This window comes from Pavona decussata, unplaced genomic scaffold (genome assembly GCF_977016875.1).
Source record: "Pavona decussata unplaced genomic scaffold, jaPavDecu1.1 SCAFFOLD_234, whole genome shotgun sequence".
Classification (NCBI taxonomy): Eukaryota; Metazoa; Cnidaria; class Anthozoa; order Scleractinia; family Agariciidae; genus Pavona; species Pavona decussata.
In genome coordinates this window covers 837,946-865,893 of record NW_028145639.1, presented here as the reverse complement: position 1 = coordinate 865,893, position 27,948 = coordinate 837,946, and the positions used below count along the sequence as shown (strand labels likewise).

The following is a 27,948-nucleotide window of genomic DNA, read 5'->3' as shown; positions in this document are numbered from 1 at the left end:
TCCCACCCCCAACCATTGTCCAAAATCTTTTTCCCAGGCAGACTGGGAACTGGGAACTAGTTTAGCCACGTTGCCCTGCTTGCAAAGCGGCATGGGATTGAATGTTGGCGGCGTGCGTTTTTTCACCTTCGGCGCTAAAACTTGAAAGATTTCATCAAAAAACAGTCAAAAAAGGTCAGTTTACTTTCTAACACTTCCTAAAATATGTTAATTATGCTCTACTTACAATTTAGATTTAATTTGTAAACTAGTTTGGTCGTTTTTACTCCTGTTTTTAGTTGTAAATGACTTTGCAAAGCGCCATGTGCAAAAATTTGCCTCGTTCATGGCCGAAGCATGCCGTTGGGCCGCGGAAAAGTTTATGGTTTCAACAAAAGAACAGCTTGACGTAGAATTTTGGTTGCTAGTGTGGATTGAGAAAGAGAATCTCCTGACTTAGGAAGCATGTGAAGCTGCCAATGGATATTCCAGGTAAAGCCTTGTGTTTTCTTGTGTTTACGTACGGTTTGCCAATCTGGTATAGTCCGACAAACAGCGGTTCTTTCTGTGATTACCGGAGTACAAATGACGTTAAACAAAACAAACTAAAGACAGAAAAAAAAACAACTCCAAAGAAGACCTAACCACAAATGTAAAAAAATGTAAAACAATACAAATACAGTACTCTCCGGTACCTGCAGTATGAGGGGGGAGGGGGGGGGGTGGGGGGCGGTACTCTTAAGGGCGATTTAGACGGTACGATTTTGCCTACGATTTGTCGCATGCGACACGCATACGCCATGCCTACAACACGAATCGCGTCGTGTAAATCAACCTACAACATCCTTACGACAGACGCACACAACACGAAAAATGTCGTATTTTAAAATCCTACGACAATCGTAGGTAAAGGCAATGTTGAGTGGCGAGAGTTGTGTATGATTTTTACATGACGCAAGCAGCGCGCGCTCTAGAAATCGCATGCGACAAATCGTAGGCAAAATCGTACCGTCTAAATTGCCCTTTAGAGTCTCCTGGAGCCACCAAATTTTGACCTTGAAGCCTGTATCACAAAGCCTTTCTCTTCTTGAAGCCTGGGGCCCAGTTACATAAAGCATCTTAAGATAAGTGAGAATTTTCTGCAGTCCCAAACAATTTTCTCCGCTCTGTTTGGTGTTCCCTATCCTATTTTCTTAGCAGTTTGAAAACCCCTTGCTCCCTTGAACATTATCAGCTTCCCTGAGGTGGGTGGGGAGGGGGGCGAGGGACACATGGCCATAGGTTTGGGGATGTTGTGCAAACATTCCTCACCATTTATTTATTATCATACTAGAAATACGTGACTCGCAAAACCTCGCGAAGCTGGAGCTGGGTGGAAAGCCCTCTTTACTCGTATTGTAGCATCAAACGAGGAGATTAAAAGGCGCATAAGATTTTTTTTTATGAGCATGGTGTTTTCGTAGTTCCACGGGCTAGTTTGCGGTTGGAAATCTATTTCTGCAGCGCTGTCGTGTTCGATGAATTTATTTCCCACGGAAAATTATTTACCGCGGCCACAAAACGTGTAATTTCTTTAATGCACTCTTTCACAAAAAAGATTTCTAAAAGAAAGGGAAAAGATTCTGGAAAGATAGTTCTGTATCCAGTGAATATTGATGAACATTGTAGTTGAAATTTCATAATGCACGCATATTTTTTTCGATGTATGCAAATTTTGCTCCAGACGACGCCAGACAGTCTGACATCATTGTGCGGACACCTTCAAAGATATAAACATATATATATAAATGTATTTTTCGCTCGAATTCACGCGGCTTAGCTCCGCTCGGGCCAGCTCTGCCCGACAAATTTATTAACCTCGCTACGCTCAGGCCTTCGGCCCTTGCTTCGCAAGGAATAATTAATTGTTCTAAATATTTACTTGTGATGGTAAATAAAGTATTGTATTGTATGTAAATAGTTGAAATTTTCACAAGAATTTTTCATCTCAAGCATTGAAGTAACCATACAAGGACCTCAAATGAAAGCCTAATGTTAAAGTACAGTGTGTTATCATTTAACAACCTCTACCATTTCTGTTATACATAGTTGTCATTAATCAGGACAGTTTTAGAACAGCTGCTTGCAGAGAGTTTAGGTCACATGAAAAAGTTAAACCAGAATGTTCATTGCTCAGGCTTCGGAATAACTGTTCAAGGAGGTTAAATGAAGCACATAGGGATAGGTCTGATGTCAGTGCGAAAGGCATCGCTTCAATAGACTGAGAAACTTATGGACAGTGGGGAAAGAATATTTTTTATTATCATTTGCCGATACATGGTTAGTTCTAATAATATTGCAAAGATCTAGAATAGCCTGCAGGGTGTTCAGGTCAAGGAAATCTGAAAGATTGATTTTTCATCACTCGCAAATATGTTAATTGCCTCCAACATTTACAGTACTGTGCAAAAAAATGCAAACAAATTGTTCAACCAAAAAATTGCTGATATTTCTAGAAAAGATTTGTGATTTTTCATGCAAGATCTCTAAACAAAAATTTGGAGAGCTGCATGAAATTGGAGTTCATCCCTGAAAATTCGCCAATGTTAGAATGACATTTTGAAGTGATTTCATTTGAACCAAAATGAAAATTCAAAATCTTAAAATTTCTCTTCGCAAGTTTTGATTTATGATGACGCTCAATTTGCAAACTTGCTCGCACATCTTGCGATTGGTTTTACGTCGGTTGGTATTGAAGCTATCACCATACTTGCAGAGTTCCTTCGATCCCTAAGAGAAAAATGTGTGGTTCTAGAAAACGTCCTTCCCCCCCCCCCCCATGGAAGGTCAATGGAAATTCTGAGGGGGGAGGGGTGGCTAAAAAGCAGAAAGGGGTTGGGGGTGTCCATACGAAGAATTTCTCCACAGGGTAAGAAAATTCCAGAAAAAATCGTAAGCAAGGCACAAAGGTGCCATTTTGACTTGGATAATAATAAATTATTATTATCCAAGTCAAAAGCAGGACAACCAGTGAATCACTCTGCAAAAAGTCGTTTTGGTAGAAGTGTTGTCTGTTTAATCCCTCTATCAAGCAAAAGTAAGGCGTGACATTCCTATTCCTGACAGGTATGTTTCTTGAAGTCATGGCCATGGCCAAATTTGATCCAGCACTGAGTGCAAAACTTTCCTTTGTATGCAAATTTCAGTCAAGATTAAATTTCTCCGTAAAATAGCGATGTTTATTTGATAAAAACCTGATGTGAAAATGTGGACAACAGAAACTTGTTTTCTTTCTTGAACTCATTTTATTCAAGAACTGTACAGAGATGACTATTCAGTGCCAAGTCGTGAATCCACAGACTAATTCTTTGAAGTTTTGATTGTTAACAAAAATTGTCATCCAATCACCCGGCTGGCAGAGCGGCTTTCTTGTGCATGCAGCTAGTTTTTGACTGGGTTTTCAAAGTCCTTCAAATCTACTTGATAAATTTAAATTCAGCATTGTATATTTGATGTGCAACTTGCTCATAGTGGTTTCTTTGTGGTAAAGTTGCATATGTGTGATCAAAAATTGAATTTGCAAAGGCAGGCATTTAGGTGAAAAACAAAAGTAGGAAATTCCTGGGGGGTGGGGAAGGGTCTTCAAAGAAGCCCCTTGAACAGAAAATTCCAGGGAGTTGGCGGGGGGGGGGGGGGGGGAGGTCTAAACTGAAAAACCTTCCATGGTGGGGTATGGATATTTTCAGGGAACTACACAATCAATTGTAGGGTCGAAGGGAGCTCGTAACTTGCAAGGAATTACAACGGTACCCAAAAAACAAGAAAATTGATTTGTTGTTATTTTCATCGCGCCGCGCAGTCAACGAGTGAAAGCTGCTGCGAGCTATTTATAGCTGTCGACAGTCCTGTTCTTTCGTTGGAAGAAATTTTTGAGGACCTCTATAACAGATTTCAAAGGAAACAATAATATTAATTTCTCTAACTTTAAACAATAAGAGAGAACAACAGCGATTTTCGCATGGTTCTTGCATGTAATCTCTTCTGAGTTTGGTGGAACATAAAACTAAAACCAAATCAGCGTCAACTGTTGAATGTTCCATAAATCTGTTTCAGTGCATTTCTTCCTTCCACACAATTAAAACACCCTCAAATTTTTCATAACATGCTACACCAATCTTTCTAATCAAACTTCAAATTCAATGAAGCAAACTAAACAAGATTGCAGCTTTTTGGCCGCTGAGAATGTAACACCATCACTTTTTTAATATCCTCGCTACGCAAGTAGCACGTTGCAGTCTTTGACAGCTGCTGCAAATGTTTATACCTTCAACGAAGTGTCACAGATTTGCATAAATAATGTCAAGATCATTTCAAAGGGCAATGTCATGTTTTTCACATTTTCTGTCAACTAATTCCGGATTGTAACTGTGTCTTCTGACAGTCGACTGGATTTCTTGTTGACTATAAAACCTAGTTTGAAAAATAAAGGAAGCTAAACTACAAGATTTTTCATCCTCTGTTTCACAAGCTGAGAATGGAAACGCAATCAGTTTTAACCTTGCTAAAGCAGTGCGCTTTGGATAATTATGCTTGTTATTACTTGAACCTTTTTAATCAAAACTTCGAAAACAGCATTTCCTTTAATTAAAAATGCACAACACTTTAGGTTGTAATCAGAAAGGAACCAAGAAAATTTCAACGTGGCTGTTCGCTGAAAGAGCAAACTCTTTCCTTAAGCATGCACATCCCTCCAACACAAATACAATAGGCCGTCGCTGCAGAGTCATGTTATTGCACGAAAGTTGGTTACTGTAAAACGAACTGGACTGTGGCCTCGGATAGGATGTGTGAAAAACTAGCTAAAAAACTAGGTTCATGGGAAGCTATCAGGAATATTCCATCACATTTATTCCATCACACAAATTATGCCACACATGACATTCCAATCCCAGCAGTATGTAGGATGTTTGTCCCATGAACCTAGTCTAATGGCCTTATCTCCCACGAGTCTCCTGTAGCTCAATGGTAGAGCATCTGAACTAGTAATCAGGTCTTAGGTTTGACTCCTGATAGGAGCACTCTGATTTTTTTCCAAATATTCCTGTGTCACTTACTGAATAATACATCATTCTTATTTATTCACGAGGCTTAAAATATTCTATCACATTTACTTGTTTCCTGTTTGCAGCAACATTTGTTAACGTTAATCCTTAGAGGCAAACTTTCATGTGAATTTTCGATAAGCAGTCTCGAAACTTTGATATTCTCAGCAATATTTCACCTGAATATTAATGTGCAGCATTTCAAATAGTAGGGCAAATTTTCATTTTGCCTGAGAGATGAAAGACTTCGAAAATTGGACAAAGTTCAAAAAAATGAAATATCGTTTGTATAGGTAATCACATGATTCCGAGTACAATTTGGAATAAATGAGTACGAGTAAAATTTTAAAAGGCTAACAAAATTGCACGAGCCCGCAGGGCAAGTGCAATTTGTGGTCTTTTAATATTTAACAAGTGCTCATTTATTCCAAATTGCACAAGAAAAATCATGTGATTACTTAATAATTGTTAATAATATAGATACAAAACTTTTAAATGCGCTCCGCCTACATGTATCTAATTGGTTTAAAAAATGATAAGCTTGATTCCCTGACATGTTCATTCGTACATACGGAAAACATGCTAAAAATACCATCTCTCTAAAAAGGCAAGTTTTCAAATCACAAAGCAAAATTTTATGTCAATGTTAAAAGAAGCCTGAAGTCAATCACCATCCACTTTCATGTTTTCGAACTGACTGGATTTTAGGAGCCAGGGCTTTGCAGACAGTCCAGACTGGCGTTTTTCAGTCTGGTTCTCAATGAATTTAATGTTTTCTCGTCCAAGCCGACGTGGAAATCTTCAGCATGGTCATTCTCTAGGCCAAAATATTGGAGCCATTAGCCACCAAACCGTCTGTACCAGGACTTGTGCTTCAAAGCCTTTTGCTTTTCCACGGCTCATTCAATTCTGTATCAGTGCTTGTCAGACTTCTAAGACTTGTTCGGCCGCTTTTAAGCTTACCTTGTTGTCGCAGTAGCCGAGATTTACCTTCAAGAACTTGCATCAAACTTTTTTACTCGTGGTCTCTAATAAATTATTATGGAGTATTTGTAGCCTTGCCTTCTTAGGTAGAGTTCAATTGCAGTGCGAAGACTGTCATGTTCATACAGTCTTTCCTGTCTTTTTTACACACTGCTGCATGAAAATCCTCAAGAATTTTGTTACGTGCCTCTGGTTCATAGTTTTCAATATTTTGGTCGTAGCCCTCTGTTGGGCTCAGGGTTTGTGCTACTCCTTGAAGTCCTTGAAAAGCCGTGGAATTTGATTTTAGATTTCAAGGGCACTTGAAAAGCCCTTGAAAAGAAGAATTTTTGATGAAAGTGCTTGAAAATAATGAAAACTCCTTGAATTTATGTTCGGATGGGAAATAATGTAGCCTGATTGTATCAAAGTAATTCAGGGATTGAGCGCAGATTACAAAATCGGGGACAGATTATATCCGGGGGAGCTTTTTTAACCCTTTAATCCCTAAGAGTGCCATTTGGCACATAATGCCATAACTCTGTCAGTATTTGACAGATTTCTATGAATTTTTGACACCAAGATGGTCTTGTGAAGATCTACTCATTAAAAGGATAAAAACTTAACCCCCTCCCATACAGTATGTGATATGGTTGACCACCCCTATAACTTTTCAACTTTTTCCCCCTAGAAGTTGTGGGTCTTAAGACATCTCTCACATAAATGAAGATGTTAAGACCTGCAAAATAAGCTATAGTTTAGGGGTATACCTAATATACACAAGGCTTGGGGCGTTTTTGAAGTTTTAAATTTTTGTATTTTAAGGCCATTTATCTCAAAGCTATAACTTTCCTTACTTTTCTTAATTATATCAGTTATGAAATACACTCATGAGTAGCTTTAAAATGGTATATCATACATGGACATTGAGTTTGTAGTCTTGGATCTGGAGAAAATGTCGTTTTGCTTTAGGGGTTAAAGGGTTAAACTTGTTCTTGACCCATGAAAACATTTCGAAACACATTGCAAGACAAAGTAAATTTGCTCTGAGTACTCCTTAAAAACTCAGTTTTTAGTGCTTGAATACTCCTTGAATTTTATGTCCAAAAATCAGCACGAACTATGTGTGCTGTCCAACACCTTCAAACTTTTAGCTGGTTGTTTGTGCTTTGTTGAGTTTCTTTGCATTTTCCTTTAAAATTTCAATTAAAATGCTGTTACACTCTTCAAACCTGTTCACCATTTTGTTTCAAGACACCCAAGTTGCAAATTTGCGTACCTGTCAATCATTTTATTACATGTAATTTCACCTTTGTTGCACTAATTTCAACTTTCTGCACTCAATTTCACATTTCTGCACTACATTTAGGATAAATTGAGATGCTTTTCTGAATCAGATTGCAGAAATTTTTGTGTGTATGTTATTACACCTGACATAGCATTAATTTCATCAAAAAGCTCCGAAATTCGTTTGCATTCTTTTTGCATAGTACTGTAGTATAGGAGACTGAACTCTAGCAAAGAATTTGTGGTTGTGAACAAAAGAAATCAGTCAAGCGTGTGTAGGTCACTTGCATTTTCTAGAAAAGTAATCTAGGCTATTTCTTGTATATTTTAAATTAGTAGCATTTTGGTAGGTCATTAATGTACAAGTCAGAGAAAAAGGGGAGGTCCAAAATTGTCCCCTGAGGAATACTGCAGGACAATACGCAATTGCTAGAAAAAGAGCCATTTAGGAAACATTTTTGATTGCGTTCAAATAAGTCAATTGAAACCACTCAATCAAGGCGCCCCTTATGTCATACACAGCTTAGAAATCAGAATGCTGTATTGCTTGCACAATCCTTGTGCAAGCAGTTTCTGGTGTTGGTGCTACATACTGTCAGTCATAAAAGGTTACCAGCAAAAAGCGTAAATAAAATGTTTTTATTCACCAATCAGTCCAGTTACCCCCCATACACCACCTATTCTGTGTAGGCAAAGTTTAGCCTAATTATTTTTGCAAAAATTGTGTCAATCAAGAGGAAATCTTTGAAACTACTAATTTCCAGCAAGCAGCTAAAATGCACATAATATAATTATTCCAAATGTTTTTTGCTCATGCCCAAACCTTTTTACTTTCACTAGAGGTTTATCAAAGTTAGATTTCCTCTTTAAATTCAAATTCTAGCCCAACCTTCTATCTTTTGTGTCGATCAATCAACACAACTATTAGTGCTCACCTGGTAGGCGTCATTAATGCCATAGAAATCTCTTATGGTAATAACACTTCAAGTAACTTGTTTGTCTTAGTCACAGCAGGGGCATAAATCTATGAGGCGATTTGTGCGCAGCGCTGTTACAGAAAATGCTTACTGGCAAAGATTAAGGATCGTGTCTTTTTATGCCTAATTTTCATTTAGCGTTGCTAATGCATTTCCAGTAGGCTTGTGTTTCAATTCCAGACAATTTTCACTCACAAAGTAAACTAACTAGTGATACTCCATGCGTTTTTTGTTTGTTGAATGGAAATTTTGCTGCATGGCATAGCATTTTGCTATTTTTACTCACCTTTCTACACCTGTGTGTAGATGTGTCATGACATTCTCTGGCTCTTTTTTTACTGAGACAATTTTCGCTGGTAAATAACAGTTATACTCTGTACATCAATAATTTTGGTCGTAAATTTTGCTATTGAAAATAGAGTATTTATTATTATTTAAAATGTCTTAATTTGTAGGCCTCATAGCTCCAAAGGTATCATATCTTCATCATTGCCTTCAGTTGACGGCTTGCCATGAGGCTAAACCAGTCAAAGAATGTATCATGATGCTAAATACTAGCTATTGTTTCAACTCACACAGTTTTCACTCATAAATAAATAACCTTGCCATAATCTGCGTGTCAAAATAATTGAAGGGCTGAGAGTGTAACCAGCCTATGTGCATTTTAGATCACTTTTTATTGTTTTAGCTCAGATTCACCAGAATTTTTGCATATGTGGCCTTGAATTCCTTCAGAAGTGTTGCTCCAATGTTTTATCTGCTGCTTTTTGCTTCGTTTTGTGATAAAAATGGCAATCTTGCCCATAATCATAGTTTATTGCAAATGAAGCACAAAGCAGTGGATATAACATCAGAGCACTGTTCCAAAGCAGTTCAAGGCCACAAACGAAAGCTCGAGTGAGTCTGATCTGAAATAACCAAAAGCAATCTAAAATGCATGCAGCTTAAGGTTGCGGTTATGCTTGAACCCTTCAGTTTGGATCCGATTCACAAATTTTGCTGTCAAAGGTAGAGTGTTAAATGCCATTTTAAGTATCTTTGTAGGCCTAATAGAACCAGAGGTATTATAATATTATTTAAATCATTGCCTGGACAGCCGGCCAACTTGCCGGCTGACTTGTTTGAACTCGGACAATTTTCACTTGTAAGTAAAATAATATTAATTAATAACCCTGTAATGCTTGACACATAATAATAACTGGCCAACACAAAAAAAGAACAGGGCATCATGGTTCCATTAGAATAATAAGGGTTCAAGGGATCCATTGGTTTACTTCTGATCAGAGCTCCATTTAAGCCAAAATCCGGATTTATGTCTGGGCTCCAAGCAGAGAACAGCTTTGTGTGCTAGCCTCCATGCTAATAATTTTGTGGCTCCAAGGCTCCAAAGTTAGAGGAAATAAGGGTGTTGGATGTAGGAGGATTGCTGTTTTCCCCGTGTGATCAGTTAAACAATTATGAGCTATGATTTTTTTCATTTCAAAACAAATAAAAAACTTAAGCTGTGTTTCCACCCCTCTCTCCTCCTCTGGCAACTTACATGTAAATTATGTGAACAGTGTTACCAAAATATCTGAACTTAGCTACCCAAGCATATCCATACTCCCCCCTCCCCCCTCCCCCCTTCCTCTTGGGTAATGGAAATCTTTTACTTGGACGCTCGTGACCAAAAGACATACGTAGATCACAGTCGGTGATCTGTTCAAAAAAAGCCAGAGGTGCACATAACAAACTAAGAAATTTTCCCAGAAAAAATAAAACTGAAGAACCTTGTGGCCTTCCGACGGACCACTATTTTTTGTTAAAAATTTACTCTTTCCCCTACAGTTAGTCCAAACTTTTTCCTCCTTAAGGAACTTCTACTTAATGACTTAGTAAGATAACTGAACAAAAGTGAAAACAACTAATGAAAATGAAAGAAAGAGTGAGCATGCAAATTCAAAGAACCAACCAGGTTACTGTTGCTCTCATTGAAAATTTCAAATTTGAATTGTTCACATGCCTGAAATCAAATTTTCCACACATTGAACAAAGTCTCTAAAGTTATTTTCTCTTTTTTGACAGACAAAGAAGAAACCCAGATGGATAGATTGGAAGGTAGACATTTGTGGAGAGTGGAGAGGCTGGACTGGAGGACAGCAAGGACAAGAAGAATCCAGATGACTTCAGACACATATGGATTGGTTTGAATTTTGATGTACCCCAAGACTACTTTCATTATTTAACATAATTAACTTTTTCCAAAACTTTAGAAATTTAAATGAACTCTGACCCTGCCCGGGAGGTCTTTGAATGTGAGGTACAGCTGGCCCGGGGTTTTCCTCCTAGGAGCAAGTGGACGTACGGGGAGGTTTTTCACCCAGCTGTTGTTCCACAACCCCCATTCAATTTTAATTAGCTTTTGTTTTAATTGGAATTCCTTTTCACTTTATTTAGCCCATTACTATTTAACCAGCTACAAGGGTTTTGTCTTGCATACAGTTTATAATTAAGCCAACATCCTATCTGATTTTTGCAATTTATTATTTGCTTTACAATTTGTAGACTGTATAATATTTCAATTGAGTCATTTCATCTTAGGAGTAATGGCTCCATGAAAGCATTATTTCTCTTTTTTTGTCAGCAAAAAATTACCCCTAGCTAGCAGAAAAACAAATATCATCTTCCTTCTGTAGCTGGTTAGATAATACTGAGCAAACCAAAACTTGCCAACCGCATCCAATGATGATACAGGGCATTACCTGTATCTTATTTTGTTCCGTAATTCAAATTTGAATTAACTGCTTTTACTTGATTTTTGAGCACTAAATTTAGCAAAGGAAAAATACAATTTCCAATCTTAGAAATGTACTCAAATGCTGCTGCATTTGTGACTAAATTTTTCATAACTTGCAAACTTTAGCAGAAGCCAATTCTCTATTTTATTTTTTATTTTTTTCAGTAATTTTTGCTGGTGTGGTTGGCAAGTTTATTTACGCCTTCTCTTGTGAGTGTGCCACCATCAAGTATACAAACAAGTGTCCATTTTTGTTTGATAGTCAAAAAAAAGTTTTGCATCTAAGAAATAGACAGATCTCTTCTTTTCCTTAAAAAAAGGAGTGGAAAATTACCATGCTCCTACACAGCTTTCAACTAAACTCAGAGCATTCCTTTGCTCTTTTAGAGGTTTTTCTTTTCCTACTATTAATGCCCTAGGGCAGAAATTTGCAGAATTCGTAAATTTCCCTTGGCTAGAAATATAGAAATTCTTCAGAGGTATTCAGTTCATGTAGTTTGAAGATCATTGAAACTAAACATTAAAATCAACAGTCAGTTAACATTTTCCTTTCAAAACCAAAAAAATCAGAAGGTTAAGTGCTAGAAATTGAGGTTTGTTTGAGGATTCAGCATGAAACATTGCAGCAAAGAAAATTGATGGATTAAGTTTTTAACACAGAAGTGAGACACTTGTTTGTACCAAGTTGGAGGAATAAGTTCATTGTTCAGACTGAATTTATGCTGACATTCTAATATTCAAATTATTTTTAATGGCAAAATTCATTTTTATCTCAGGAATGTAAATTTATGTGTGTGATTCTTTTCGTTTTAAATTTGGAGCTTTTGCTTCTATTGCAGAAGCTTCCTCAGCAAAATGAAGTGCAAAAACACGTCTTTTCATGCCTGATAAAAAAGAAATGAGATAAAAAGCCGTGTTTTTACACTTCAGTTCACTGATGAAGCTTCTGAGATAGAAGTGAAAGTTCAGAATTTTTAACATTCTCTGAAAAAAAGAATTTACACACTTTAATTCATTTTACTGATTTAGAATGTTAAATGAAGATCTGACAGCTGGCCTTCATTTCAATTCTTTCAATATGCTCAGAGATTTGTCAAAATCCTATTCCTCCAACTTCTGCGCTAAACTTGTATTCAAAACAGTGATGGAACTGCTTAAAGGGATTTACATTTATCAGGTCTTTTTCAACCTCATAAAGAAAAATAATTTTTTTATAATTTTTTGTGGCCAAATTGAATAAGTCTTAAACTTCACTGAAAAGCCAAAGTGAAGTGCAAATTCTTCTGCTCAAAATCCAACTGATAGCCAACAATTTTTTTTTGCAACAATTATTGTGACAACAACAACAGAAAATTAAGAGGACAAGATACCTTGATACTCACCAATCACAAGCCTTGGACAAGTTCTTTTTAACTGACAGAACAAAACTTTTAATTGGTTCTTCTAATTGAGATCAAATTACATGTTAAACATAACTGTTGGTTGCAATTTTAAAGTTCAGAGTTTGCCTGTTAATGCCATTTATCATTCAAAATTAATGTAAATAGCAGTGTCCATTGCTGTTTTAAATTTACATTTTATTAAGACCTACATTTTTCAGTCATGATCATGTTGAACAAAAATGTACAATGCATTTGGCGATAATAAATTGGGAAAGGAAATGAGTTTGGACAGTACTAAAACAAGGCAGCATTTGAAATGGTGGTGACAACAATTCATTCTTTCTTTGGCTCCAGTGTGAAATAACATCTCACAACATGTTGGATTATTCCACACTGATGTCAGATGACTATTATTCATCCAGTTTGTATATTCTTTGCATTACATGACAAACAGACTCTGCTGTCATTTACAGTAGAATACACTTAATGTTCAACATGATCATGATTGAGTAGTTACTTGGTCTAAGTACTGTTTTACTCATTTCAAAACAAAGGAAGCAGCTTATAAATATTATTATAAGTAATCACGTATATTCAAAAATGGAGCACTAGGGTAACTATTATTAGGGTATATTATTATTTTACAAAATTTCTTTTAGTTTTCATTACTCAAAAATTTTCCCTCTCCCCATAAGGGGGTTTCAGCGATAATGAAACAAATTAACTGGAAACATTTTTTTCCTTACATAGACACAATTATTCTGCTTCCTTTGTTTTGTAGAACTCAAGCTCATTGACACTGAAATTATTTTAAGCTTTTATAGGTGATAGTTTAAGGGAGAAATGGTTTATTTGGGGTTTTTCGTTACACAGATGATATCTCTCAGCCACTTGACACAATATCATGGAAGATAAAATTTATAGTGTTGGCCTTGGTCAAAAAATGGCACCTCGGCTAATCAAAGACCATCTAAAAATTTACTGTTTCATAATATTATTATTGGCTTTTCTCTGGAAAACCTGTCAGGATTTGGAAAATAAAACAAGTGGCTGAAAGATCTTTTTTGATTTTTTGTTGTCAATGAGCTTGATTTGTATCTTTAATAATTTATTGTTTTTGCTAAGCTTTGTTAGCAGGTAACACAAACTGGCGGCACACTCACAATCTAGCCAACCATCTCCCTGCCAATGGGTTGCGGAAACTCTGGCTCTGAGAAGGTCTGTGTTTCTGGCGTCCTCTGCAATATTCCAACTGAGAATCCTGGAGGGTTTATTCTGATCGACTGATTTCTGAGGGGTGATGTGGACACTGGGAGATTCACTGTTGATTCACAAGAGGACATGACAACATGGAGGCAGGTGAGGGTTTGTTTCCTTTGTCTTCTGGGTTTGATTCAGCTTTGCTTGGATACCACATTGCTAAATTATTGCAGGGGGAGGTTATTTTGGTCAAGATGCTTGTTTCACTTTCACTGTCAAGGATGAAAAACTTAGGTATTTAAGGAATGGGGCTATGGTCAGGCTACTCTGATGGATGGTGATAGGGGGGACACTTTAAGAGGCTGGGGACCCTGCACGCCCCTCTCTGTCGACTAACATGTAGCAATTCGGATTGAGCTGGGAGCCTTGTTGAGGGGATTCTTTGCTGTTTAGCCTTGTAGTCTGTAAGCGGGGTGGGGAACTCCCCACCTTCGCCATGCTTACAGCCCACTTGCTGTGTTGCTGCCTAATCAAGTTTTTCTGCGCATTGAGCATTTTCTGCAGTCGCAAAATCCTTGCACTCCAAATTCTTAACTTCGAGACAAAACATTTTCCAAAGTTTTTCATTAACAAACCATAAACAAAGGGTACTGCCCTTTTCCATTTTATTTGAATAATCACCAAATTTTATGCCAAAAATTTATTGATCATTTCCTTCCAATGAAAAATTATGAACTAATATTTACTAACCAATTTCTTTTTCAATAAATAAAATAATTGTTTGTCTCATAATGTTGTCACTTAAGTGGTAGAAGATTGTGATCTACAACTTAAGTAACAACATCATGAGACAAACGATTGTTTATTTATTGTTGTAACCCATTGATTAACAAAACATGTCACGAGATACAAAATTAGGCAGTGTTTATCAGACGGTAACCGCTGTCTGATTTTTTCAACGAGAAAAATCAAAGAAAACATCACTGTTTAGGTTTTAGATGTTTCAATTCAAGCCAACAAATTAGTCAGCTTACGTTTATTTTCCTGCAGTCATGCTATGGCTAGCACTGGCTGTTTTTTCTTTTCCACTTTAAAGTGACATGTTTAAGGAATTACTCAGTAGGTTATAGAATAAATAAACTCCTTCCTGGTTTACTGGTATATCAGATAACAATGCCCTCAGTGTAAAGATTGTCCTCAAAATTTCATAGTTGCCCCTGAAGCTTTATTTCTGGGCCACCTATTTACTTTTTTAGACAATCTTTCAGCCTTGGGCATTATTTTATTTTTTTTTTTATTTTTTTAATGCTGTCTGATATACCAGCTGCCTGATGGGTTTTATTTAGTAAAATTATTATATTCCACCAAAATGATCAATAATCCTTTTTCACAAAATTAATTTTCTAAAACATCAACCCGTTTTGTTGAAATTAACCTTTTGTCACCAGCAATAATTCTTGTAGGAACACGGCTATCGTATTCATAAAACAATTTCTTGATGAATTTTGTTCAGATCCCAGGACCCCGAGTACACCATACAAGAATCCTGCACCTTTCAAGTGTTAGTGTTCTTGTATAGTGTTTGGGCTGCCTGTGATCAGATGAAATTGACAGGGAAATGTACTATGACATCATGTGACATAACAGTTTTAAGAATTCATTTAGCCCTACCTTGTTTCTTTAATTTTTATTCCAAAAAACAAACAAAACAAAACAAAACAAAATGTTTATGGATGTACTGTTTTCTAACGATGTCGCAGTTCAAATCTCTTTCTCAAATCATTAATAATTCATGAAACAAAAAGGAAGTCATTACCGTGAAGGCGGTTTGGCAAATGTTATCTAATTTATCATATCATTTGGTAAACTTTCTCTCTTAATTTATCCAAGAATTATTAATGGTTTGAGAAGCTATATCAAACATTCGAAAGAGTTTCATCCGATTTCCAAACACCTGGAAGTTGGTCTAAAACGCCTCGTTTTTTCAAGCCACCTCTCGGGTTTGGAAATCGGATGAAACTCTTGCTTTGTTTGATATATGATTCCAGAAAATTGATTTGCAATTAGCCTAACTTTTCGTTTCTCTAAAATATTTTGGCTAAGAAAATCGTAACAAGAAATTTATTTTCACGACCCTCACTAAATTATGCATGCTTACAAGTCTTGTTTACAAAAAAATGCGTTCGAAAATATTTGATAACATTTTTTGACTTCCAATGCCCAAACCGTTTCAAAACTACGAATTCAAGGTTTAAAAGACAAAGAAGACTCGAAAGAAAAATTTAAGTACCATACGGCCAACCATTTTGAATTCTGCGATTGTTTTTATCACCGCAAATTAGCATAATATTGCACGTGCTTTTGTGCATCATTCCAAGCTGTTTCGTGTGCATAATTTCATTTCGCCATTTCGCAATTCAAACTCTTAAAACCAAATAAAATTTGTCAAAATGCCGTTATTCGCTTTCTGTTTCACGCCCAATGTTGAGAAAACATGAAAATAAACCGAGTTTTACCGCAGGCTAGCGAACATCAAAAATTTAACCAGGAAAAAAATAGGTAGGCCTTCTTTAGTTACAATTCAGCGCTTTCACGCATTAAATTTTTTTCTGCTTGGATTTTGCGACTAAACGGCGGGATTAGGGGCGGCAAATTTCGCTTTTGGCAGCTTCACAGAAAGAACTACCCTCCACGAGACTTTATGTGCTCTTTGATTTGCTATATGATAAGGTGCGGCCGGGGAAATGGTAGACGGCACGCTGAACCGGTCTCGTCCTCCTCCTCCTATGATGAAATGCCGACCTTGCTCCTGAACAGCGACGCCTATTTTTTTCATCCAAGACAGTGGAAGATTTAAAACCAAACATTGAATTTGGGGAAAATTTTATTTTATTTTAACAAATGGCCAAATTATGAAACAAGCATATTCTAACCACTTTCAAACTGATTGGCACTTAAACAAAAATTTAGGAATTGTGGTATCCAGGCGAAGTTGGATTGGACTCTAGAGGACAGGGAAACAAACCCTCACCAGCCTCCATGTTGTCATATCCACTTGTGGATCAACAGGGAACCTCCCAGTGTTCACATCACCCCTTAGAAATTATGAGATCAGATAAAACTTGACAGGATTTCAAAGTTGGAATATTTAATGAGGACAGAAGAACACAGAACAACTCAGACCAGAGCAGAAGCAACCCAAAAGGCAGGGAGGTGGTTGGCTAGATTTTTTTTTATTCCTTTTTTTTGAACAACTTTGTCAATGTTAAACAAAATAAACCTTTTTTCACTACAAACTTAGTACGTGTTGTTTTGTCTGCAATAGTGAACCAAGCAAACTTAAGATTACACTAAACCTTTTTGACTGCGTTACGCGCAAAGACCGCAAGCGCTCAGCTTTAGAGTAAAGTATCCAGAGCTGTACATTTTAAAGTTTAAAGAAAGGAGAAAACTTGAAAAATCAAACTTCTTTAACACAAAAACTGTACCAAAAGGCCTTAAGTGCAAATTTACTGAGGTCTATAAACGTGGACTACTCGCGCGACCACTTCACTCTACTGAACATCCACTGGTTGCAAAATGTTTAGGAGGTATTGGCCTCAAAAACAATGTCTGGGATTTTTTGACTCTGCTTTTGCTTTGAATTTACAAGCTCAGACCCAAAAAAAGTTAGACAGAAATCATACTTCAGCCACTTTTACTTTGTTTTGAAAGCTAATGTCAAAAATGCTTGACAAAGTTTTCAAAACAAAGTAAAAGCTACTTGAAGTTTGACAAGTGATTTCTGACAGCCATTTTTTGCATTCGAGGTTTTAATTTTAAAACTAAAACAAATGTCAAAAATCCCTTTCACAGGGGCCAATACCTGCTAAACATCTAGCAATCACTGGATGTTAAGTTAAGTGAAATGATCGCGTGGGTAAATATTCACATTTATATTCCTCAGGATATTTGCACTGAAGGTCTTGAAGTGGGTACAGTTTTGAGTTACGGAAGTTTGATTTCTTCTGTTTCTCCTTTCTTTAAGCTTTAAAATGATGTACAACTTTGGATACTTTACTCTAAAGTTGAGCACTCACAGGTCTGCGCATAACACAGTCAAAAAGGTTTAGTGTAACCTTAAGTGTCTATATGGCCCATGACTTTGTTTACTTGACATCTCCACAATCTGTAGACAAGTGTCCCACCTAAATTGAAAGGCTAAGTGCATAACAAATGGACGCTATACTGAATCGTCAAAAAGCATCAGAATCAGACAGGCTTGGGACACTTGCCAACATATCACAGAGATAACAGGAAAAGGGATAGCCATAGGACATGTAGACATTTCAAAGCCCTTGGGATGGCTACATAAACATCAATGCTGGCTTATGCTCACAACAGACATTCTGGCCCCAGTTGTTCAAAGGGTGGATAACTTTATCCAGTGGATAAACCTCTATCTAGCAGATAAAATGCACTCAAGTAATGCATTTTATCCACTGGATAGCTACTTTTCCATTGGATAATGTTGTCTACTGTTTAAACAACTGCCACCAGGTCTTCATGTCTGATGTAAGCATATTACAACCTGGCAATGATTACATAACCAGCCCCAGTTTAATAAAGAGCAGATGGATAACATTAATTATCAAAACACAGCCTTACATCAAACTTGATAAATGTAATCTGCATTTTCTGTGTTGATCTCAAACCGCCAAGCACTTTGATTTCAGCTATAATACATTTGTCGTCATCAAAACAATATTTCCCAGCTGAGGATTTTATTCCTTTTGCCTGTTTCCATGGCAATAGTGTGATATCTACACAGAGAGTCCTGAGATATTTTCCTTGTGACAAAGTAATTTCCTGAATTTTTACCAAAAAAATGTAAACAAATTTCTCCATTCAAATTCTCTACACATCCTGCTCATGATTTGGTAATACCTTCACTTATCCTGAATGGATTGCATTTCAAACATTAAACTGAATATTGTTATCCAATGAAAGCCTCAATTGACATAACAAATGTTCCTGTATTCTAAACAATTAATGGTCAGGTATAAGACTCACAGTTTGTTTGGGTTCCCTATGTCAATAACTAATACAATCAGAAGACTTTTGACTTCAAGAAAATTGGCTTACAAGCTATAGTCCAAGTCATCACCACAATAAATTCCTCATGGAGTTTATCACTCAGCTTAATTTTTTCCAAAGGTTTTGTCCGAATGATTTTTTTTCCCAGCATTTTGGTCCCAGAATTGTCGAAACAACAGCAAGTCAGTTTACTTCTTGTTTATAAGGCTTGGCAAGTTTGATTGCATCTTTTGCCTTTTTCTAGGGAAAACCTTTACCAAACAATGTTTGATTTTTAAGGACGTCACATAGCAGTGAAATCAATGCTAAAAAGGAAAGAAATTTTTTGCAAAGTAAAATCTAAGCTTTGTTTCATTGTCAATAGTCTCTTTGCTTTTGTTGTGGTTTCATCTTTCTGATTTGTGGGGGCACAATAAAAAACGTACTGGGAATCAATCAACATTTGTTATTTCACATGAGGCCAGAGGTGGACAGTTATAATATTCAATTTAATGCAAGAAATGAAAAACAAAAAACACAATCTGTTCTGGAGTAATGACTGTAATGTTATTCTAAAATCAAGTGCTTATCTTTAAATTCTGAAGAAATTTTGGTCCATTTTGGTCAAAATATCAATCTGCTCTTTATTAAAATAAACACACATAAGCCAAGTAAAGATCTGCCTGTCCAGAGAATACCCAAGTTGACTTGTATCCCACATACAGTTTAAATGTTTACTTCAATTTGTAGTGATTGGCATGATAACATCATGTTTCTACGCTGATAAAATGTCATACAGTTGTGATGCAGCTTTGTGATGTGTGTAGTTGATTGGTTTGGGTTGAGTTCCAGAAGACTGAGTAACAGTTCTGACTACTTTGTGTGCCGCTACTTCATGTACTTCTTCAGTTTGGACTACTATCCCTGCAGGAAAAGCATCCTATCATCTTTGTGAAGTAAAGCAGTCTTCAGAGTGACAAAGTGTCTGCATTTGTGAAAGTTGAAGATCTGACAAACTTGTAATGTCACTTTCAAATAATTTGAGCCCTTGGTAAAACATTTTTAACACATAAGAATCTGAACCTCTACATCCTCTTGTTGTGAATAATGTTTTATTTCCTGTTCCTGCAGTTCAAATTGTGACCTTTTTGGAAACTAAAATTGTTGTGATGGACATCAATTTGGCCACCTTTCAAGTTTCATACAGTTGCATGCTCAGTAATGTTTCTTTTTAAATTTGTGAGAGTTAGACAGCATATCCAAACAGTTATTCTGACTTTTCGTTCATAATTTTTGGCAGTTCTGGGTCATTCAAATCACAGTAGTGGCAGTATCAATAGTCATGTAACATTAAACAACAGCAAAGAGACAGCTCATCTAGGACAGACTTGGGCAAACATTGCATTTGGTCACTTTCAGAGGCAAAAATTTCTTTTTTGAGATGACAGTTCATTCAAGTTTTATCCGGTAACCTTCACTGAGTGAAGATTTCCTGTACTCAATACTGTGGTTTCCTTTTTCTTTTGTAATAAATGTTTGTAAGAGTTATTGTTATCTTGATCATTCTTAACTTTTGCATGCGAAAACTTCAATTAATGCCATGAAGTCTTCCGAATGCCAAGATTAAAACAAAACAAAAAAACAAGACAACCAAAGAAAAAGTTGGTCTTTTGTCTGATAACTGGGTGCAGACGTGGGACAGCAGAACTTTACTTGGAGATGCAACTATACAAAGAAAGTGTTTGATTACAAATCCCCATTCTCATAGCACAAATTGACCATGAAAAAACACGAAACAAAAGCTATTTCAAGTTTTCTCTGTGCCCCTTACAGACTTGCATGTAAGTTGAATGGTCAGCAGACATATAACAGTCTCTAGCAAAAACTTTCAGACTAATTGTGTTCACATAGCTGAGAGAATTACATGTAATCATGCACTTTCTTTTTTAATAAAGCTGCAATTGCCTAAATTAAAAGGAGAAGTGTTGTTAGTGTCAACCCAAAAACCACTGTTTGAAATTTTGTTGTTTTTCCATTACCCAATTGTTGAAAGCTCAATTCCAATTGTTCAAACAAAAGTCGTTCAACCCACAAAATATTGATGTAAATGCAATTTAAGCTGTTGAGATAACAGTACAAAATTTATACTGCTAACTATGTAAAATTAATGTGCTTGCACATTTAACAACACTTCTCCTTTTAATGCTTGGTTCACCATTGACAGAACAAAACAAAAGATTATCTACACTGTCCAGCTGGTCACCACTTGAGCAGCACACATCTTCCATCATCTCATCATGCCTCTGATCCTGTAATACAAATATGCAGATGTTTAAATATCAGGCTTAGTGATTCAAATTTTGTTTTATAGATAGCTAGAAGTTTAATCTCAGGGTTGTGCTCCAAATGCCCAGTCTATTGTACTGTTCTATTACAGAAGAACAAACCTTGCACAATTTGATATTCTGTTCATGAACTCCTTAAACCCTTATGCTACTAGAGCGGCCAAAAGCGGCCAACCGGAAATGGCCAATTATCCTAGAGCGGCCAAAAGAACATACCAATTTTAACTTACCCTTCCTTCCCTTAGCAACCTTTTGTATCTCAAGACAATAGTGCTATTGTTAAAACAAGCATTGACCAATCAAATCCTCTGAACTGCCCATATGATTTATACTCTCACGTAGAGTAGTGAGCAGCCAAAATTCTCAATTTGCTACGTCACACAAGCGCATGGTGGAACTTTCAATCATAACTGCAGAGGAGCATCACAATATTTTCGGTACTTCGGACAAAGAAGATGGCGGCTGATGCAAACGGGTTATTTTGAAGCAGAGTGGACTAAAAGCTGGGAGGACTCAGAACTTCAGTCTTTTTTCTCCCCAAGTCTTCTTACGAGTAAACCTCGCTCATTGCGATTTATTTTTTTCTGATCAATTTGTTGATACATTCATTACTCCAATTCAGGCAGAGCCATCCATCCACAAACGGTTGCAAAAAGTAGATCAACGTAATTTAAAACTTCACCAGAATTACCTCAGTAACAACATTTTGTGATCACAGCGTAACGATGGATGATTGGAGTGATCACACCCGTAATCAAGGTGTGATCACTCTAGTGACCGTGATTCTCTACAGTGATGGCGTGATCACGTATGATCGGCAATGGCTTTATTGTCCGATCATATCATTAGGGTAAAATTGAAAAACAAAAACAACCAAACTGGATATAAATCTCATTCAAATGGTCCAAAATATCTGTTAACACTAATGGAGTAAAAAAATTTTGTATTCCAGTAAATTTAACCCATAACGCACCGTGCCGGCCAAAACCGGCCGTGATTTTGGCCTCATCTGCGCGCACTCCACGATTTGAGCCTACCTCCCCTAGAAGGGAATTTTTTGTCCCCTTTTGTTCTCATTGTCTTCAGAAAGGACTGACCAATCAGAATCCACTTACTGCGCATATATTTTTAGGTCTTAGGGGGGCCCAGACAAAAGAGCTTTTTATCTTTCGGAATTGGTGTCCGATTTCAATTTTTGTTGCCTCGTGGGCTGCGCGGCTAAATTTTTAGTCGCCGATTTTCGCGTTTTCCGAAGGAAAACACACCTTTTCGAAATGGTAAATCGAAAGAAGAACTGCTAAGGAATACTCAACAGTTTTGACAGCGAAAATCCGAGAAATAACGGGGAAGAAATTGCGCTTCGAGTACGAATTGTTGTTTTATCCAGGCGACGAGCGAGCGGACAGCTCAAATCATTATTCAGGCCACGGACTTTCTGCGAAATTTTAGACTACTTCTGGGAATTCAACAGCCAAAAAAATACAGGTTTGATTGTGAATTTGTACTGAAATACTATTCTAATTGACCGATTCTTTGTATTCTGAACAGTTTTTGCGAAATTATTGAGAAACGTGCCCCGCACGGGTCGATAAATTCGCTTCGAATTGGACTTGTTGTTCCTTCAAATCGCTTGCGCGTCGCTCGTCTCGCATTTATAATTATACGCGTTTCTTTCTAAGGCGTAAACAAAGACTTTTCTGAATAAATTTTTCATTTAGGAAAGCTTTCTGTGTGTTTTTCTTTCTATTTTCATTGAGAAAACGTGACAACTGTGTAATCTTGCGTAAACAAACACATGCTCTCGAGACGGATCCAATTTCGCCCATGTGACGCGCGGATCAAATTACATCGAAATTTCGGAAATTTTTACCTTCAAGTTTGTTTTTTGAAAAATTTTTAATTGGCAACTAGTGTATTTTATTCCATAATTAGTAATTTTAACTATCTTAGACCAAAGGGGTGTTGTTTTTTTTGCCCTGTAAGTTATGTATTTTTACTGCACATGGGTTAGGAAATAACCACTTTGCCAATTTTGCTGAATTTTGGAAAACCTCTGGAAACGGCTGGTGCTTAATGGGTTAAGATGTCAGTGATTCAATAATAGCCCACAGTCTTACCACGCTACACTCGGGATAATTGAATCTTCCTTTACTGCCGGTGTCATTCAGTCTTTAACTCACAGGTTTCATGGTTCGTTTTTTTTTTTTTGGGAGTCAAAAGCTTAATCTGCAATATATACGCATCTTTTTCTCCATTCAACAGTCCTGTACAACATTTTAAGGCAGCTTTTTTAAACGACTAAAACAAATATTATTTGGATGATCAAATTCAATCCTGATAGGTTGTAGCATATGTTGCCTTCTATGCTCAATTCATTTCACTTACTCGATCCAAGGCAAAAAATCAAGGCTGCTTTTTTGCATGTTTGCGACGAAGCACTGAAAAATATTGCCAAGGTACGATTCTGACTTCAGTTTCGAGAAATCTGGCTCCTTTTCTCAGAATTCTGTGAATTGTGCGTGTCAGAACTTTATCTAAAAGGTCTCTTGAGACATCTGCGGCTTTAATCTTATTGGCCAAATGTCATGAACCTGTTTGGAATTTAACCTCTACCTGATTGCGTTACAAAAACTGTCCTGAAAATAAACTTGACCGTTGGTAATTGGACTTAGAAGAGCGGGAACGTTTTCAATGCGAAGTATCTTCTCTTATCAGTTTGGCAAACAGTTGAATTTTTTACTTTTCTGAAGCGAAGATCTGCACCCGGCTGTTTTGTAAACAACAGACTGTTCCTTCGGATTGTCTCCGACTGAGTAACCGCTTGGATGTTTGAAGTTCGCTGCAATATTAATGTACTCTGGTTGAGAACTCTGCTGACTTTTTTTTGTCAGCTGTAAAAGGAAATGACTCTTGCAAGTTGTATTGTAGTCCATGTTTCCACAAAGGAAAGAATACTGAAGAATGTTCCAATTATTGAGTCGAGCAACACGATCACATAATATAATAATGACCATTTTAGGTCAAAAGTGATTCCTGGTTAGCATCCTATTATATCCTATTATTAGCATCCAAGATTACACAGCTGTCACATTTTGTCAATAAAAATAGAAAGAAAAACACACAAAATGCTTTCATAAATGAAAAATTTATTTAGAAAAGTCTTTGTTTACGCCTAAGAAAGAAACGCGTATAATTCTAAATGCAAGACAAGACACGTACAAGTGATTTGAAGGAAATACAACTCCATTTTGAAGCCAATTTATCGACATGTGCGGGGCACGTTTTTCAAAAATTTCGCAAAAACTGCTCAGAATACAAAGAATCGGTCAATTAAAATAGTATTTCAGTACAAATTCACAATCAAACCCGTAATTTTTTAACTGTTGAATTCCCAGAGCTCGCAAATTTTGCAGAAAGTTTGTCGCCTGAATAATGATTTGAGATGTCCGCTACATCGTCGCCTGGATAAAACAACAATTGTGACCCTATTTGCGAAAACGACCCTTAACAGAAGCAACCGTTGAACCAATTTTCAATGCATTGTCAATGGGCTTTCAATGCATTGATAATGATTTTCAACGAATTCTCAATGCATTTCTAACGGGTTTTCAACGTTTGTCAACGTTTCTCAAAGCATTGGAAAATGTTCTTTAATGCTTTCATAATGTTTTGCAACGCATTGGCAACATTTTGTAGTAGAGACATAAAAACGTTTGATATGATAACTCTGGTAATCAAGGATTTCCCTTCCAATTTACGCACCCGTTTACACGCACCCCGTGAATATTTCATTGGTCCTATAAATGTTAACCTAATTATAGTTTTTACACAAAACTTGGAGGAAATTAGACAGACGAATACACTTTTTCCTCAAGGTGGTATTACTTCAGAAATTTGGTTAACTGCGAATACAGAATTGAAATGTAACAAACATAATCGAAACATTCCGTGCATTATATTTTTAGCCGCGTTCTTGTTGTTTCCAGTTGAATGCACATCACAAACACGCCGCAGACCGCGCGGCGATCGTGATCGCCATACTTTCTTGCACGTACCATTGAATTACCACAAATTGATGTATTTAGTATTAGATTGGGCTGGTGCATGTTTCGTATAAGGTTGTCATGCTTTCCAAAGAGTTGCTGAGCTTAAGTACTCGGCTGTGCTACACTGGCTATCAGTTTTTACAGCAACGAATCTGCCGACATAATTATTTAATTTAAACAACATATTTACACGGCGAGCGTGAAGTCTGTCACTGGTTTTAAAATGTGAGAATAGCAAGAACTCAAAATGTACAATTCATGTAAGTTTCTTTTTCAAAAGTCATTTAGAAATCATTTAAAATATGTTGACCAAGTCTATACCAGCGAAAATTACAACAGTTAAAGTTTGCATTAATTCCTTGATCTGCTTTCTTGATAAGCTTTGGTGTGTCTGTTTTTTACGGATGCATGAAACCACAGGCAAAATTCCTTGACCTCCACTTCTTGTGGAAGGAGAGAAAGAAATTATGTATTCAAAGAAAAATAAGAAGAAAAAAAAGCATGAATACATGCCAGAAAATCTTTGACATTATTGACTGTCTAAGTATCTAGCTTAGTGACCTCTATTAACCTGCAGATTTTTCATGCGTGTCAGTTTACACTGACCTGACTCTTCCTTTCAAAATTCGCATTGTTGTAGCATGGAAAATAGCAACTAGGAATATTATAAGCTTGCATAAATAAAAACTTGGAAACTAAATGATTGAGGATACAACATTTTTTGCAGCAATTAATGTACGTGACAAAAATTAAATATGGCACCGTTCGGTCTTTTACATGTAATGTTTTCACTATACACAAAATGGGACAACGTAGGCCGCAGTTTCTAAGCACGCAAAATAGTTTCAACGTTGTAAAATGCCTTGTACTAGACCATTATTCAGAAATTGAAATCGTCTTTTGACAATGGTTTCAATGCTCGGCAAAGTCGAAATGTGGTAAAATAAAAAAAATTCTCAAAGCTTTTAAAAAATTAAAACGCATCCGAATTTGTTCACTCGTGTAATGATTTTGAAATGGTTTTCAAATCAATGGATTTTTGGATTCGTTGAAATGTGTTATCAATGTTTCAAAACGCATTCCAAATGTTCTGCAACGATTTTTAAATGGTTTTCAATGAATATTTTGTTTCGTTGAAATGTATTGTCAACGTTCCAAAACGCGTTGACAACGTTTTCAAAATGCATTATCAATGTTTGAAAATGCATTGCCAATGGAAAATGGTTCAACGGTCGTTTCTATTAAGGGTCGTTTTCGCAAATAGGGTCACAATTTGTACTCAAAGCACAATTTCTTCGCCATTACCGGTATTTCTCGGATTTCTGCTGTTAAAACTGTTGAGTATTCCTTAGTAGTTCTTCTTTTAATTTACCATTTCAAAAAGGTGTGTTTTTCTTCCTTTGGAAAATGCGAAAATTTAGCCGTCCAGCCCACGCATCAAAAAGAACTGAAATTTGACATTGCCTGGGTAGACAAAAAATTCTTTGGTCTAGGCCCCCCTAAGACCTATAAATATATGCGCAGTAAGTGGATTCTGATTGGTCAGTCCTTTCTGAAGATAATGGCACTGCACGAAAAATTGGATTTGCTCTTTTTTTGATCCGTATCAAAGATGAGGTCAAATATAATAACATTTTTGACAACACATTTGATGCGCATCAAATATCTGACGCCTTTGCATATACCTTTGACTCGAATCAAAAGTGAGTTCAAATGTATTAACAACTTTGACCCTACCTTTGACGCGCATCAAATTGAAATCAAACAACTTTGACTCTGCCTATGACACGCATCAAAGGTGGATCAAATATATGATATGAAACAAATGACTCCACCGTGAATCAAATGCGGCCTTTGTCACCTGTGATTCGAATCAAAGGTAATCAAAGGCGGCCTTTGACAGTCTTTGACCACACATTTGATGTGCGCAAAGGCATTTTTTCGTGCAGTGTGAGAACAATAGGGGACAAAAAAATCCCTTCTAGGAGAGGCAGGACCCGAGCCCTACCCAAACGCAATAGTGCCAAAATCACTGCTAGTTTTGGCTGGCATAGTACACGTAGGGTTAATGGATGCACCTTATAATTGCTTTTGAGTCCCTTTGGTCTGAAAATGATAAAAATTAATGGGCAATTGGAATTTAAGAATGGCATTGGAAAATTATTCATACTTTGGTCAGAAACTGAGTCAGCATTTGGAGAACAGGTGGAACCTCCCCTCCCCATCACCAAAAATTGCAAGCAGTACCCCCTCACCCTCCACCCCCCCCCCCCCCCGACTTCTCAGTCTCTTCCCCGCGTATACGCGTAACCCCGCGAAATTCAAACTTGCCGCTTACAAAGTTAATTACACCAATTTTAAATAATTCCATAGCTTCGACCCGGGGGTAAATTAATCAAAACTCCGTCATTACGTAGAGCTTTAACTCGGAAACAAAATACGTTATGCGATATTTCATGTTTTAAGAAGACCTACCTTCGCGATGTTTTCCACGTGAAGCTGAGTCAGGTCGCATTCAAACACAAACTTAGAACCTTGCAAACACCTGAAAAGCGACAAATATGGTTTCTTCGTCATATTTCAAATGCATTTAAAACTTGAAACACAATTATAAGGACGTAAAAACGCAAAATTTCTCAAATAAAATACCTTCAAACTCAGAGATGAAGAAAGCTTGCGGCCACGTTTGGTTATGGGGTTACAAGGGCTTGTGGGTCAACGATAACACGTGATGGCAACACGTGGCAAACTCGTGCCAAAACTCATTCCCAGTCCAAGTGAGTAGGCTCTCGGTGACAACTCATCCTTATGGCTCTTGATTCAGATTTGCTGACAGGATTGGCGAACTGTAAATTAG

At 36.9% G+C, this 27,948-nt stretch overlaps 2 long non-coding RNA genes across 2 annotated transcripts; one reads left to right on the top strand and one right to left on the bottom strand.

Moving 5' to 3' along the window:
- The first annotated feature begins 80 nt into the window (after positions 1–80).
- On the top strand, positions 81–16,945 carry LOC146458000 (uncharacterized). The gene is made up of 3 exons (XR_014858314.1): positions 81–174; positions 279–471; positions 10,352–16,945. It is a non-coding gene; the product is annotated as an uncharacterized LOC146458000 (long non-coding RNA).
- On the bottom strand, positions 14,923–27,932 carry LOC146457999 (uncharacterized). Its single transcript, XR_014858315.1, has 3 exons — positions 27,741–27,932; positions 27,567–27,636; positions 14,923–21,009 (listed from the first exon to the last, which is right to left on the bottom strand). It is a non-coding gene; the product is annotated as an uncharacterized LOC146457999 (long non-coding RNA).
- Positions 27,933–27,948: the final 16 nt, after the last annotated feature.